Consider the following 15,967-nt stretch of genomic DNA (forward strand, 5'->3'; position numbering starts at 1 on the left):
TATTTGCTTTTTCAGTAGTTCCTTCAGTACTTCTCAAAGTTTTAGATAATTAACAGATATACTAAAAATATATACCGCCCGGCCAAAAAAAAGTCATTTGAATTTTTCATTGGACCGCCTTTAGCTTTGATTTTGGCGGACATTTGTCATGGCATTTTTTCCACGAGCTTATGCAACATCTCACCCTCTATTTTCATACAGAATTGCCTTCATTTCTCACAAAGATCCTGTACTGACAAGTGAGTTGAAGCACTCCATAAAGCCTCCTTCAGCACATCCCAAAGACCTTCAGTGAGGTTAAGGTCAGAACCACTCTTTGACAATAGGAACCCAATGAATCTTGGCATTCTTGTGCTGGAATGTGCCCATGCCAACAGGGAAGGAAAATCCACTGATGATGGGTGGAGGTGTAACCTGGCCAGTCAGTAGATTCAGGTACTCAGCTGACTTTACTTTACTGCTGCATAACGTTGCTGAGCTGTAATAATGATCCAGTCATTGGCTCTTAAGTATCTGGTGATATAAATTCAAATGACAATTATTTTTTGGCCAGGCAGTGTAGTAACTGCTTAATTCTTGATTCAACAGTAGATGTGAAAAGTTCAGGTCCAAAAAGTATAAGTCCAGATCAAGAGTTTCCACTAACCAGTTAGTACTCAACTGCTTGGTTGAAAGAAACCCTTGGTCAGGTACTTTCTGGACCTGAACTTTCTACCTATTCAACAAATATAGTAACGAATACAGTAACTGCTCACAATTCATAAATTATGAACAAACATGAGATTAGTATGTAACCAAGACTTAGGTTATGGTTAATACATAAGTAGCAGTTTAATACTATACCATTTGTGCCCCATCAAGTAAAGTGGTTAACTAGATACAAAACATATGGGAAGCCCAATCCTGAGCCAGAGTATGAATGCAATTAGGACTACCACTAAAGGCTCATCTCCTATAAATTAATCTATCGACTATTTCACTAATTGGTCAATTAGTCTAAATGATTAATTTTCCTCCAGAAAATAAAATTGACCAAGATAATTTTATTTTGACAAGAACAAACTATATGTCATTGCAGGGCTATAGATAATGGGCACCAGCTTTCTGGGGCTATTTGTATGTTACTTACACCCACAATTTGATAAGCAGATTGGTAGTATACAGAAAATATTAATGAGAGGCCTATTATTATGCCTAAAAGTTATAGCAATCTGTAAAGACGTCTGTAAAGACGATGGTGGTGTGACAATACTTTTTGCAGTTTAAAGCCAAACACATTTTTGGATAAATATACTTTTCATTTTTATTTCAGTTTACAAATTATATTTTTTTTAATTTACTGTCCATTTTTGTTTCAGTTTTAGTTTAAGATAACACTGGTCCCCACAATCCCAATATGCACGAACACACACATCGGCACATCAACCAACATAGAATAAGCCCGTATTACAGGCAAAACGTTTTCTCAACTTTACGGCTTTAATAATCGGCGTATATAGCTGCTTCAAAAAATATTAAAATGCTCTCCATACTAATACATATGAAGAGACAACACTTGCGGTGGTCTGGCTTATTCTGGTGGTCCATCATCCAGATTAGTGCCTGTGTGTGTTCTCTTCAGGCGCTCCTGCATAGCCCTAGTGCCGCCCTTTGCACAGTGTACAAAAAACCATTTTGTTTTTTGTGATAATTTGAACTACTCGCATAATTACATAGTGATATTAAAGGAAAACATTTGTTATAATGAATTGAAGCATTTTATAAATGAAAAGGATAATTTTATTACAATAATTTAAAAAAAAAAACAATGCGTCGATTTAAAATAATGATGTCATCGACAACGTCAACTAATCGCGGCAGCCCTAAACGCAATAGGTGTGGATCTGCTGAAACAGTCACAGCAAGCATCCTTTAAGACTTACGACTGTCCTTATAAACAGATGAAAGATGACAGCGATGTTAAAAAGTGCTGTGTCTATGAAGAGAGGAAAAAGGATTAAGTCTTCTTCGTGCTAAAATGAATCTACATGTAATCCTATAATATTCAAGTTACAACTCATTGATTAGGTAATGATGTATATCTTGGGTCAGTCAGGGAGTGAATATAATGATGACAATCATTTTGTGTATTTACTGGAGCAGGGTGGACAGCCATCTGCAATTTTATGGTTGAATTGAAATCACTTTACCCTGCTGTATTGTCAGGACTTACCAAATCACATGTGTACTCAGCACTCTGGTCCCACTGTCTTTATTTTGCTGCATATGTTATTCATCCTCTGAAAATCATAAGCTCTTCTGAGAAATCCATTTAGGACAGAAAATATCTGCCCTTTGCGTCAGCCACACTTAGTAAATCACTGGCACAGAGAAAATCTCCTCTTGTGTACATAGTCCAAGAAATGGTACAGCCAGACAGTTCAAAGCGCAATGAGCAACAATTTGCTTTGATATTGAACTTACAGCATGATTTCCCTACCCTATCAATTTCCACCAATCAACAATGCCGCTACAATTTGTGCTTATAATCAAAAATAATTTGGGAACATATAATGAGATATGAAAGTGATGATAATTACTGTCTTCACCACCACAATCATCATCATCATCATCATCATCTAGGACAGTACTTGCTTTGCAATTTCAAGATGATTACACTGTGACTGAAGTCATTTCCATAGGAAATCATTCTTAGGCTGATGACAGATTGAACAGTCACCCAACAACAAGTTAAACGTGTTTTATAAGGGCATTTTGTGGTATTATTTTATGCTCAAACTGCAATTTTGTTTTAAGCTGCTACTCACCTGTCAAAAATGATCCAAATGAGCCCAGAAACAGCTGAAGGCTGAATCATGCTTAGATTGGATAACGGCACTTTGATTTGATTATATTATTCAGTATATTATTCACCTTTGTCAGGAGCATTACATCGCCTGATTGGAGTGGCTCAGAGATTCCTCCTTTGCTGGCACACCTTATGGCTCATGGGTTTGCTTCCTGTCCCTGTCTCTGCGTAGGAGTTTCCACGTTCTCCATATGCTCGGGCAGGTGTCCACCAGGAACTCCCACAGCCTGAACGCGTGCGGGTAAATGAATCCGTGTCTCTGATTGTATGTGTCCAGTGCACAGTGCTTCATGGCAGAGGCCATTAAGTGTTCATGGAAGATGTTTGGAAACGTAGCTTAAATATTCACACCTCTCTAGAAAGTTTTTAAATGTGTCACACAACTTTCCAAAATCTGAGCAAAAATGCCACAAGATACACTACGGGACTTCCTGTAGTCAACTTTTTAATGAAAATTACATGGATTTATGCTTAAATCCAATTAACGCCGACATTCAAACATCAACAGGCCTCCCAGCTGGCTGCACTGCATAGCAAAGATGAGCAGAATAGGAGGATTCATGCATGGAGTTTCTCGCACCATTTGGGGCCATACTGTATACACTCTTTACATACTGGGTCAACTTGGAGGCTAAGTGGTTAGCATTGCCTTATAGCTCCAGGGATTGTGTGTAGTTGGTGTGTTTTCCCCATGTATATGCAGGTTTCCTCTATACAGGTGAGTCAAGTGCATGTGTGTGTATGTGTGTGTGCCCTACAATGGACTTGCATCCCATACAGGGTCTCCCTTGTTTTGTACATTGACCTTTCCAGGAAGGGCTCTAGGCCTAATCTGACACAATATTGGATAAGGACTGAAAAATTCCCTGCAGTAGCATTGCATTGCACTCCTCACCGAGCAGTGGAGGGCACAACTAACAAAAACGTTACCTTCAATAACCGCTAGCTCCACGCTAAATCTGCTAACTACACAGCTGAAAAAATTTTGCGGATACTAACGATAACTGCTAACTTTTACTATATTGTAGCGCTGCCATGATGGCTCCGCATAGGGGCCCTGTAAGTACGCTGAGCATGCTGGGGTACTGTAAATAGCCCCCGTGTGCATCATTGTAAATACAAGTTGTATTTCCTATTGTTGGGAGTGTCTTTACCTGTGTTATATGTGAACATTGGCCGATTCTCGTGTGTCTTTAGCTGTTGTGTAAATTACCTACCGTGTGTGTGCCTTACCATCTACCATTCGACCTCCCTGTGTTTTCCTGTGCTGTATAGCCTGCTGGTTGCTTAATGCCCGCTAGTCATTTTAAGAGCTTAATAAAGGCCATTCTTTGACCTAAAAATCAAGCCTCCTTGTATTTTGCTGCCGCCACAAGGCCTGTTTGCGTTTTAACTCTGGAACCTTAAAAACATACCCAGAGTGTTAGAATTTTAAACTACTGAACTGGAATGATTACCAGGGGAGATTTAGGCCTTATCCAGTTGGGTGTGATTGGATTTTGTAGTGTCTCCAGAATATATCTGCATTGAAATTTTCTTTCTATAATATTTCATTTGTGAGACATAAATGTTTTTGCCAGAGAAACCCTATTTCGCAACTGACCCATGCTGACATTTTGCACTCGGTGATGCGGCTTGGGGACTACAAGCACGCCACTGTTTTAAATAACTCTGTCAATCAGAACCTGGAAAATACAACCAGGAGCCTGAATGGCAATGTCATGGATCCGGGCGGGTCGTGAGCGGGAACAAGGCATGGTGCAGAAAAAAAAGGTGGACTTGCGGCTCACAATACAAAAATGGTGGTTTATTGAATTAGCTAAAGAAAAAACAAGAAATCACTAACAAAACAAAAAGACCACATGGGGTCAAAGGTGAATGGGAAAAACAGACTAATCAACAAGGGGCAGGTAACAAAGAAAAATAGCATAAGATATAAAACTAACATCAATGACTCCAGGAAGAACAGAACAGGATCATGAACTTAAATACAAAACTAAACCGGGTAACGACAGAACAGGAGTGAGAGACAATTAACCAATCCGGGAGGAGGCAGGGCAATGAGCAATCAGGCAAACACAGAAGGGCAGGCACAAAACAGGCAACAACTGAAACTAATAATTAAACTCAGGGAACTCAAGCTAACAAAGAAACTAAGAATGGAATCTAGACTAGGGGAACAACAGAAAAAACACAAGCACGGGGCACAAAACATGAAGCCAAAACCGAATACTGTTCACAAGACACAGGACTACCTTAAATACGACAAATTATCAACCAATCATGTCTTGTATTTATACGTAATCAGCCAACAGATAGACTGTTGCACACACGCTGACAATAGACAAGAACAAGGTTTGCAAACTTTTTTGACTATTAAACTTTACCTACAAAAATATAGCATTTGCTTTACCTACAAACATATAGAGGATTCACAGTTAGCGGAGGTAAACTTAATAGAAGCTAAAGGTCTGCTAACAGTTATCAAAGTTGGCAGAAATATTTATCTGCTAACGAAAATGTTGGCTTTGTCAATTAGTGATTGGTGTATCGGTAGTCCCCTGCCCATCTCCGTCAATGACACTGCGCATCTTAGTGTCAAGATGTTACAGGGCTTTATCAATTTACCACCTGTTGTCCTCGTTAACCTTAAAAAAATCACGAAAACGCTCTAACCCAAGATGCAATTAATAAATTTACCACAGTGAATTAATTAATAGCAGTACTCTGATAATCTAAGATAATTATTGTGCACACCATTTATGTATTTCCTCTTATCTAACTTATGTGTATTTAATAAGCATTTTTACTGCTTATTATTGCCTGGTCAAATTTCCTGTCAGCATAATAAAGACATATTTGTATGAATGATACATACACTACTCACAATAAGTTAGGGATATTGTAATGTACATGAGTGCTTCTCCAATTTTCCCTGAATATTAATGAAATATGTAAAAGTTCCCTTTGATATTACTAATAATGTAGAGAAGAAACACCATTGTCATTAGCTTAATATTTATTACCCCAAAAATTTAGACAATAACAGGGACAGCCCCAAACAACAAAAATTGACAATGTCAGTAGCGGGTGTTTCCTCCATTTGCCGCAATGACAGCTTGACAGCGACGTCTCATGCTCCTCACTAGCATCATGATGTTGTCCTGAGGCAATGTGTTCCACTCTTCCACAAGTGCTACACGCAGTTCTGCCAGGTTACGTGGGGGTGGGGTACGATCATCCAATCTCTGCTTCAACTGGTCCCAGACGTGCTCTATGGGGTTCAGGTCAGGGGACATTGATGGCCATACCATATGAGGCACTCCTGCTTCCTGAAGTCGAGCCGTGACAATTCTGCCACGATGTGGTGAAGCATTATCATTCATGAGCAGAAAGTTGGGGGAGTGCTGGCGGAATTGGGGGATGATGATGGGTTCAGTGATGTCTCTGAGGTAAGAACGTGCAGTGACTGAGCCATGGACAATAACCAGATCTGTTTTGCGCTGACCGGTGATGCCTGCCCAGACTGCTGCACCTCCTCCACCAAAGCAAACCCTGGGGACCATGTTGACCTCAGCGTATCGCTCTCCTCGCCGTCTCCAGCAACGCTGACGGCCATCATTTCTGTGCAAGGTGACCCGACACTCATCAGCGAACAGGACGGTAGACCACTGCTGCATTGTCCAGGTCACATGGTCTTGTGCCCACTGCAAACGTTGACGGCGGTGTCTTGGTGTCAGTCGAGTCACCTGCAACGGTCATCTGGCATTCAAGCCAAAGCGGTGGAGTCGGTTGTGAATGGTTTGTCTGGAAACCGTAGTACCCCGCGCATCTTGTAAATGGGGCTGCATCTGTGAGGCAGTTGCATAACGATATCTGAGTGCAGTGGTCCTTAGGTACTGGTCATCGTTGCGGTCTGTCACTCGTGGGGCTCCACTCCTGGGTCTGTCCTGAACTCTGCCAGTAGTTTTGTGTCTTGATGCAAGTCTGCTGATGACACTTTGAGACACACCAAGTTCACGAGCAACATCTGACTGCCTGCCACCGACCCGAAGGCGCCATGGCCAGGTGGCGCTGGTCGTCCATTAAGTGACGTCGTGTGTTCATGGCTGTTTGACTGATGAACTTGGAATGACTTGCTGACAATACCAGCTTTTTATCCCCACAGACTGTTGAAATTGATGCCACATTGAAAAAAGTTGTCTTGTGGTATTGGCCCCAATAAGGCACACCAGTACACAATGAGACTATTACATGGAAAACACAAAATGAGGTGTGTCTATCACCCCAATACAATTGCCTCCCTATCCCAAAAATGTCTGAAGTGTAACAAACACCGTATGTACAGTATGACATCCACTGAGTCTCTCACAAAATCCCTAACTTATTGTGAGCAGTGTATTCTGCCTGATGCAGCTGCTCCTTTTGAGATAAAAGAGTAAAAACTAAGATTTACCCCAGATGGGGTAACTCAAAATGGCCCTCACTTGTATTCAGACCAGCCAAATTTTTTATCCTCTTGTCAATTTTAATTTTGTTTAGATGCTCTATGCCCAGTGAAACCAGATAAAAAGTGATCTACTTATTTGAATTTAACTATTTACTATTTTCAGCTGTGCAAAGAAACCCAAGTCAAGCTGAGGCATTTCACGGTTTTTTCTATTACCAACGCATGGCAAATCGCAGGCTTGCCAAAGTGATATTGCTTGCTCAAAAGTTTACATACACATCAAACTGTTGCCATTACCTTCAGAAAAATAGTGGAATTGTCAGCAGGAGTTCAAACATCAGCGTCCCAAGGTAAGAATGCTATTATAAGGCTGCTGCTGGGTGGCCTCAGACTCAGCAGTCAAACTCGGTTACTGACAGAGGCTCATAAACTAGCGGTAAAACCCAGCCATGTCATGTGAGGGCCTGTGTGTGGACGGGCGCCCGCTTGAGCCTCAGCAGAATAGTTACACGCCTGTGGACATTCAGCACTATCCTTAGTCCCCAGCTCCAAGGGTGCCGTGTGCTGGCTGACCCTGAGCTGTGACCCCTAATCTATGGAGAGCAACATGGGATAGGTGAAGAGAAAAATTCCAATGTAGTTGTCCAAATGGCAAACTATCATTTATCCTGAAAGACTTTGAGAGGCTTTACCCCAGGTCAGTAATGCAGCCTTCTGTCCAATTCACTGCGGAGAAAAGTGCATCTAGCAGTATTATGAAACTGGAATAATGGGCCCAAATGGGATCAGGCCACGCTGCAGAGTGCCGCTGGTCGTACTCGCATACCTGTGCAGAGCTTCATTAGTGACAGTCAGGTAACAAACCATTGAAGAGGTCATTCCCCGCCCTGCAAGCATGAAAACCTGAGGTTTATACGCAGCACAGTCTGACGGCATGTGTCATCATGCACGCTTTGCCTTCCTCCTGGTTCAGGGCTCAGCCACTGGGTAGCTGCGTAGCTTGTGAGCAGTCACTAAGCTAAGAGTGAGTAATGACACCAGTTTCTTTTTATGAATTTACCTTGGCAACGGTTACCATGGCTGATAAACCAAGTGCCTTTCCTCTACAGATGTCATGCACAGAAATGCTTGGCTTTCCCCTCGAGACCCACATACGAAAGTCCCCCCACCTCCTTCATCCCTCCATTTCCCCCCTAATCCCACTTCCAGCCTAGGCCCCTCCTTATTATTAAACAACATTTCTCAGGGCGGGTCTCTACTGGGACCACTTCTCCTGTATTAACAGCAGCCCAGAAAACAATTAATTCTGTTTTCTTAATTAGAGCATAAAAAAACAAACAAATAAATGAGTGTTTATTGAATGCAGCTTGTTGGTTCAGTGGGTCCTGCAGTCTCTTAGCTATAGGGCTGGGGTTTGAGTCTAACCCTTGATGTGCATGTGTTTGCAATAAATAAGTAAACTTTGCATGTTCTTCCATTGTTCAATAAGGTCTGCTCCCGCAGCCCAAAGACACATAATTAGGTAAACTGACATCTATAAATTGCCTGTCGTGTGTGTGACCAAATGTCCCAATAACATACTAAAACTAATCTGTTATCTTGATCTAAGCATAGTTTTATAAAAAACCTTGGCTGCCATCAAAAAACTAAAAAATTGTTTGGTTACTTATGGTTAAGGTTAGGGTTGGATTATGGTTCAGGTTGTCATTTTTGGGATTAGGCCCAGAGAAATTAATTAACAGTCCCCACAAAGATATGGATACAAACATATGTGTGTGTGTGTGTGTGTGTATGTGTGTGTGTGTGTGGTTATGGTTAGGGCTGGTTAGGGGCTAAGGTTGTCATAGTTAGCGTTAGCATTTTTCCCATAGAAATGAATGAGCGATCCCCATAAAGATATGTTCACCCAATGTGTGTGTGTGTTTGTGTGTGTGTGTGTGTGTGTTTGTGTGCGTGCCCTGAGACTGGTATTCCTTCCAGGGGGCCCCCTGCTCTGCTCCCTGGGATAGATTCTGTACCAGATCTAGATAGATGGAGGGAGGATGAATGTTTCAATGCACCGGGCCACATAGGAATGCTAATTATTATGTCTTCACAAGTGCAGTTTAAAACACAGAGACAGCGGCTCCTCCGTAATCAGCACTTGCAATGCCCTGTATGCCAGAGGTGGTACAAGGTTTGAGCACAGACCACGCAGACAGTGTACATGACAACGCCCGCTGGCAGCTTGCAAAAGCAAATAAATATATCAAAGCATAATTATGCTCATGTACACCTAAAGGACAGAAATAGCTTTAGGGTATTTGCATTTTTTTTCACCACCATGGCAGTTTGTAATTAAAAAGGACCTCCCATAGGATTCGTTTTTATTTGGGCGTGTTGGAATTAGATCATCTCATTCTAGTGACATGAGTAGAACTTTGGCAAAGTCAGCTGAAGGTCAGTTTTTCTTCCCTACTTTGTACCGATGTAAGAGAGTTAAATTATCACTGATTTACACAAAACAGCCACTGCGTATGTGAATCACACTTGATAAGCTGCTAATTATAATCATAATAGTGGGAGTAAGTTAACACTCAGACTAATCTTTTTTTGTCAATCTCACACCCATGCCAGAGAAGTAATGCAAATGTCAGTTTTCCTTCAAGTTTTCTTTTTTTATAGCAGGCGTTAGGGACTTTTAGTAAAATTGTATGTGTATAAAAACTGAAGATTTAACAAAGGAAAAAAAAGTTTGATTTTCAAGATGAAATATCCTGAGGCTCTGGGCGCACCTGCGATTTTGACCAAGACAGGCAGATGGATGGATGGATGGATGGATGGATAGATGGATGATGGATGGATGGATGGATGGATGGATGGATGGATGGATGGATAGAATATTTGTTCCAACTACTATAATAATTATATGTGATGAAATTAACTGCTGAATTATGTTGTTCTTGTAGAGAATAAAAGGAATTTTGATGTACGTTGTTAGACAAACCTCCCTTCAGAAACCATGAAACCCTTTCATCAAAAACTTCATGCCTAAAGAAACTAGTACCCAATACATGGAAAATAAAGCAAGCAAATTCAGAATCAAATCTTAGCTACAATTGTCGAGTCAAAATCCATCTTAAATGTAATATCTGTAGTTTGGTAAAAATGACAGTCAGCCTGATCAAAGCCTCTGAGAGATTGTGATGCTTTGGCTAGGGAAGCCACAAATTGGAAAGGGGAGAAATGTCAACTTAATTTCTACAGTTGTCTGAACCTGGCCAAGGAACTGAAAGGATAACTTAAAATAACATATATAAAAATGGGACAGCATTGTCAGTGTGTCACAAACACAAATGGTGCGCCGTACTCATTCTGAGCATTACAGCATGACAGCCATAATGCACAAATGTTAAAATGTGCCAACGAACTAGCAGCTGCATGACTGTTATACAACTGCTGAAAACGATTCACTGCCTGCTCACACCTCACCTCTCACAAGAGGTTTTATAACAGTAAATGCCAATAAGTCAGTTGAATTTCCTGCAATGTTCCCTTCATCCCCAGCAGATCAAGATCCTCCTGCCTGTACAGCTATTAGTTCCCTACATGGTCTACAGAACCTCTGTAATATGATAGATAGATAGATAGACAGACAGACAGACAGACAGACAGACAGACAGACAGACAGATAGATAGATAGATAGATAGATAGATAGATAGATAGATAGATAGGAAAGTGGGAGGTAAACAGAGAAACAGGCAATGCTCAGGTGATTGGCTAACAGGTAATCAGAGGGCAAGGCAAACTCAGAATTTAGAATAAGAGAATCTGCAGGAGTAGATATGAATGGTGGAGAAGATCTTGCGTTGGACATAGGTGTCTCACAAACTAAAATGGGAAGTAATCAGTGGCCATCCATAACAGCTAAGATGAAGTGGAGCCACTAATAGTCACCAGTGATCCCACAGTGCGGGCTACACCATGTTTCCTTGAATGGGTGGAGTCCTCTAACGGGGATTCTTATGGAGACATGGTTGCTGCGGAGGGAGTCATGTCAGCAGGTTTCCACCAGACAAGTCCATAACAGTATCCTCTCCCTGACAACCAGAACTTCAGAATGGCTCCACTGGAAGTCGTTTACAAGGGGGGGGGGGGGGGTCCAGGACATTCCCAGCACGTATCCAGGACCATTCCTTGGAACAACACTCCTCCAGACAATACACAACCCAGTCCACCAGGTACTGAAATCTTTAGCCCTGTTGTTGGATATCCAACAGCCAGTGGACTGTGTAGGTCTCTCCTCCGTCAATCAGGCAATGCTGGGAAGACGAGTGGACTAACAACGTGAGGCTTGAGCAGGGAAGACATTGATTGTGGGATGGGTCCATTGCATGATTGACAGTAGGTTGAAGTCAGACTGACAGTTTTAGTGATGGGGACAGGAATTGGTCTACTACCATGAGTAATGTCAAGAATTCCCTGGAAGGAGTCATTCTGGTGAAGAAGTTGAGGGTGATCTGAGACCAAGGATAGAGGGGAACCAGAAATGGTTGTAGCAGTCTGGCTGGTGCTTGCCAGGGGTTCTTATTCTGTGTGCATATGACATACAGTAGACAATAACAAACTCTGGGATGTCCTGGAGCATGGATGCCCACCAGAACCATTGTTCAAGCAGAGTCTGGGTCTGCTAGATGCCAGGATGACACACTAAGGGATTGATACGTCCCCTTTGGAGAGTCTAGGAACACAGAAACTCAGAAGCAAAGAGACAATTAGGCAGGAGGCGGATGAAACGTTGCATTGGCTCACTTTCCCAATCCCCCACGAAACTGCCCCCACAATGCACCACACCAGTAACACTGGTCCTGGATCTTTCCTACCATTGCCATTTTTCTTCTGCTGGGAAAATACATCGGGCGTAAGCTTCCAAGAATAATAGGCACAGGGGTGCAATTTGCCATCAAGTGACAAATGCAGGGTAATTACGGCGCTCACCCTGGTCTTGGAGGCATCTACATCCATGACAAACGGTCTAATAGGGTCTGGTGCCTGCAGAAAGATGGAGTTCCAAGAAGGCCTTCTGGGCTGCCTCTGTCCCTTGGAAAAATACCTTGGAGAAGGTGAGGGGCATGAGGGGCATCGAGAAAATGCTACACACCTGAATTAAGATGAAAAATTTGCAAAACTGAGGAAACATGGTAGGTCCCTGGGGTACAGTGCTATAACCACTTGATAATGACTTTGAGCCTCTTTGGATCCATCTGAACAGAGCCTTTATAGAGCACAAAGCCTAAGGAGACTCTCTATTTGTGAAATCCGCACTTCTCAGCTTTAAGCAACAGGTTACTCTGAAGAAGGCGACATGTTGGGCATGAATGTATGAAAAAACCAGGATGTTGACCAGATAAACAAAGATAAACTCGTTAAGCATGCCCTAAAGGACATTGCTAATTAGCTTCTGAAACAGAGTTGGGGCATTAGTCAATAAAAAGGGCATGATCAGGTCCTCATAATGATCAGCAGGCATGTTGAAGGCTGTCTTCTACTCATCACCTTCCCCTATTCAAGATTGAAGAAGAAGATTTAAGAAGTTTAGTGTCATTCTGATAACATGGGCGTGGCATGTTAGGGAATGAAATTAGATACTGAGGTCCCATGAACAGCAATATACAAACATTCACTTCTAGGCAAAAGAAAAAAATTCAAGTGATCAAGTAGCAAGCGTTACGAAGATCAAAGTAGGTCAAAAGCAGAGTCTAATAGCAATAAGGAATATTGATTGTTTGCGATGATATTGTTGAGACCCTGGTAATCAATAGAGGGTTGAAGGGGATCATCCTTCTTAGCCACGAAGAAGAAACCAACCCCTGCTGGAAGAAGGCCAGATTATACCAGCTGCTAAGACCTCCCCAATGTATTCCTTTATAACTCTCCCTCAAGGAGTGGACAAAGAGTACAAGCAACCCTCGGGGCAGACTAGTACCCAGAAGAAAGTCAATCAAACAGTCATGGGGCAATGCGGGGGTAGAGCAGCGGCTAAAGACTTGCTGAAGATCAGCTTCAGGTCTAGGTGCTCGGCATGAACGGAAAATGGGTCCAGATAACCTTCTGTTCTGGTGAAGTAATCTGGAGACAGAGCATTGTGAAGGCACTAGGAGTTTCAGCAGAACTGTCCATCCATCCATCCATCATCTTCCGCTTAATCCAGGGTCGGTTCGCGGGGGCAGCAGTCTCAGCCACTTCATCCAGCTCCTCTGGGGGGATCCCGAGGCGTTCCCAGGCCAGCCGGGAGACATAGTCTCTCCAGCGTGTCCTGGGTCTTCCCCGGGGTCTCCTCCCAGTGGGATATGCCCGCAACACCTCCCCAGGGATGCCTCAGATGCCCGAGCCACCTCATCTGGCTCCTCTCGATGCGGAGGAGCAGCGGCCCTCCCGAATGACTGAGCTCCTCACCCTATCTCTAAGGAAGAGCCCAGCCACCCTGCGGAGGAAACTCATTTCAGCCATTGCACCCGCGATCTCGTTCTTTCGGTCACTACCCATAGCTCATGACTATAGGTGAGGGTAGGAACGTAGAACGACTGGTAAATCGAGAGTTTTGCCTTTTGGCTCAGCTCTCTCTTCACCATGACAGACCGCATGACTGCTGACGCCACACCGATCCACCTGTCGACCTCCCGTTCCATCGTTCCCCCACTTGTGAACAAGATCCCGAGATACTTAAACTCCTCCATTTGGGGGAGGACCCCATCCCCAACCCGGAGAGAGCATTCTACCCTTTTCCGGCTGAGAACCATGGTCTCAGATTTGGAGGTGCTGATTCTCATCCGAGCCGCTTCACACTCGGTTGCGAACTGCTCCAGTGAGAGCTGAAGGTCACGGTCCGATGAGGCCAACAGAACCACATCATCTGCAAAAAGCAGAGACCTAATCCTGAGGTTACTGAACCGGACACACTCAACGCCCTAGTGGCGCCTAGAAATTCTGTCCATTAAAGCTATGAACAGAATCGGTGACAAAGGGCAGCCCTGACGGAGTCTAACCCTCACCGGAAACAAGTCCGACTTATTGCCGCCCATGTGGACCAGGCTCTGGCACCAGTCATACAGGGACCGAACCGCCCTTAAAAGGAAGCCCATTACCCCATACTCCCGGAGCACTCCCCACAGGACTCCCCGAGGGACACGGTTGAATGCCCTCTCCAAGTCCACAAAACACATGTAGACTAGTCGGGCAAACTCCCATGAACCCTCCAAAACCCTGCTGAGAGTATAGAGCTGGTCCACTGTTCCATGGCCAGGGCAAAAACCACACTGCTCCTCCTGAATCCGAGGTTCGACAATCTAGCGGACCCTCCTCTCCAGGACCCCCGAATAGACCTTACCAGGGAGGCTGAGGAGTGTGATCCCCCTGTAGTTGGAGCACACCCTCTGGTCCCCCTTCTTAAAGAGGGGGACCACCACCCCGGTCTGCCAGTCCAGAGGCACTGCCCCACATGTCCACGCGATGCCGCAGATGCATGTCAGCCAGGACAGCGCCACAGCATCCAGAGCCTTGAGGAACTCCAGGCGAATCTCATCCACCCCCGGGGCCCGGTCACCGAGGAGCTTTTTGACCACCTCAGCGACCTCCACCCCAGAAATAGGCGAGTCCACCCCCAAGTCCCCACACTCTGCTTCCATATCGGAAGGCGTGTCGGTGGGATTGAGGAGGTCTTCGAAGTATTCCTTCCACCGACCCAAAACGTCCCGAGTTCAGGTCAGCAGCGCACCATCCCCACCATAAATAGTGTTGATGCTGCACCGCTTTCCCGCCCGGAGCCGCCGGATGGTGGACCAGAATCTCCTCGAAGCCGTCCGGAAGTCGTTCTCCATGGCCTCGCCAAACTCCTCCCACACCAGAGTTTTTGCCTCATCCCGCTTAGCCTGCCGGTAGCTGTCAGCTGTGTCTGTGGTCCCACAGGCTAAAAAGGCCTGATAGGACTCCTTCTTCAGCTTGACGGGATCCCTTACCACCGGTGTCCACCAGCGGGTTCTGGGATTGCCGCCGCGACAGGCACCAACCACCTTACGGCCGCAGCTCTGGTCAGCTGCCTCCACAATGGAGGCACGGAACATGGCCCATTCAGACTCAATGTCCCCCGCCTCCCCCGAGATATGGGAGAAGTTCTGCCGGAGGTAGCAGTTGAAACTCTCCCTGACAGGGTATTCCGCCAGACGTTCCCAGCAGACCCTCACTATACGCTTGGGCCTGCCAGGCCTGGCCCTCTTCCTCCCCCACCAGCGGAGCCAACCCACCACCAGGTAGTGATCGGTTGACTGCTCCGCCCCTCTCTTCACCCGAGTGTCCAAGACATGCGACCACAAGTCCGACGACACGACTACAAAGTCGATCATCGAACTGCGGCCTAGAGTGTCCTGGTGCCAAGTGCACATATGGACACCCTTATGCTTGAACATGGTGTTCATTATGGACAATCCGTGACGAGCACAGAAGTCCAATAACAAAACACCGGTCGGGTTCAGATTGGGGGGGGGCGTTCCTCCCAATCACGCCCCTCCAGGTCTCACTGTCATTGCCCACGTGAGCGTTGAAGTCCCCCAGCAGAACAAGAGAGTCCCCAGGAGGAGCGCTCTCCAACACCCCTTCCAAGGACTCCAAAAAAGGTGGGTATTCTGAACTGCCG

Source organism: Brienomyrus brachyistius, chromosome 8, assembly GCF_023856365.1.
Source record: "Brienomyrus brachyistius isolate T26 chromosome 8, BBRACH_0.4, whole genome shotgun sequence".
Taxonomy (NCBI): Eukaryota; Metazoa; Chordata; class Actinopteri; order Osteoglossiformes; family Mormyridae; genus Brienomyrus; species Brienomyrus brachyistius.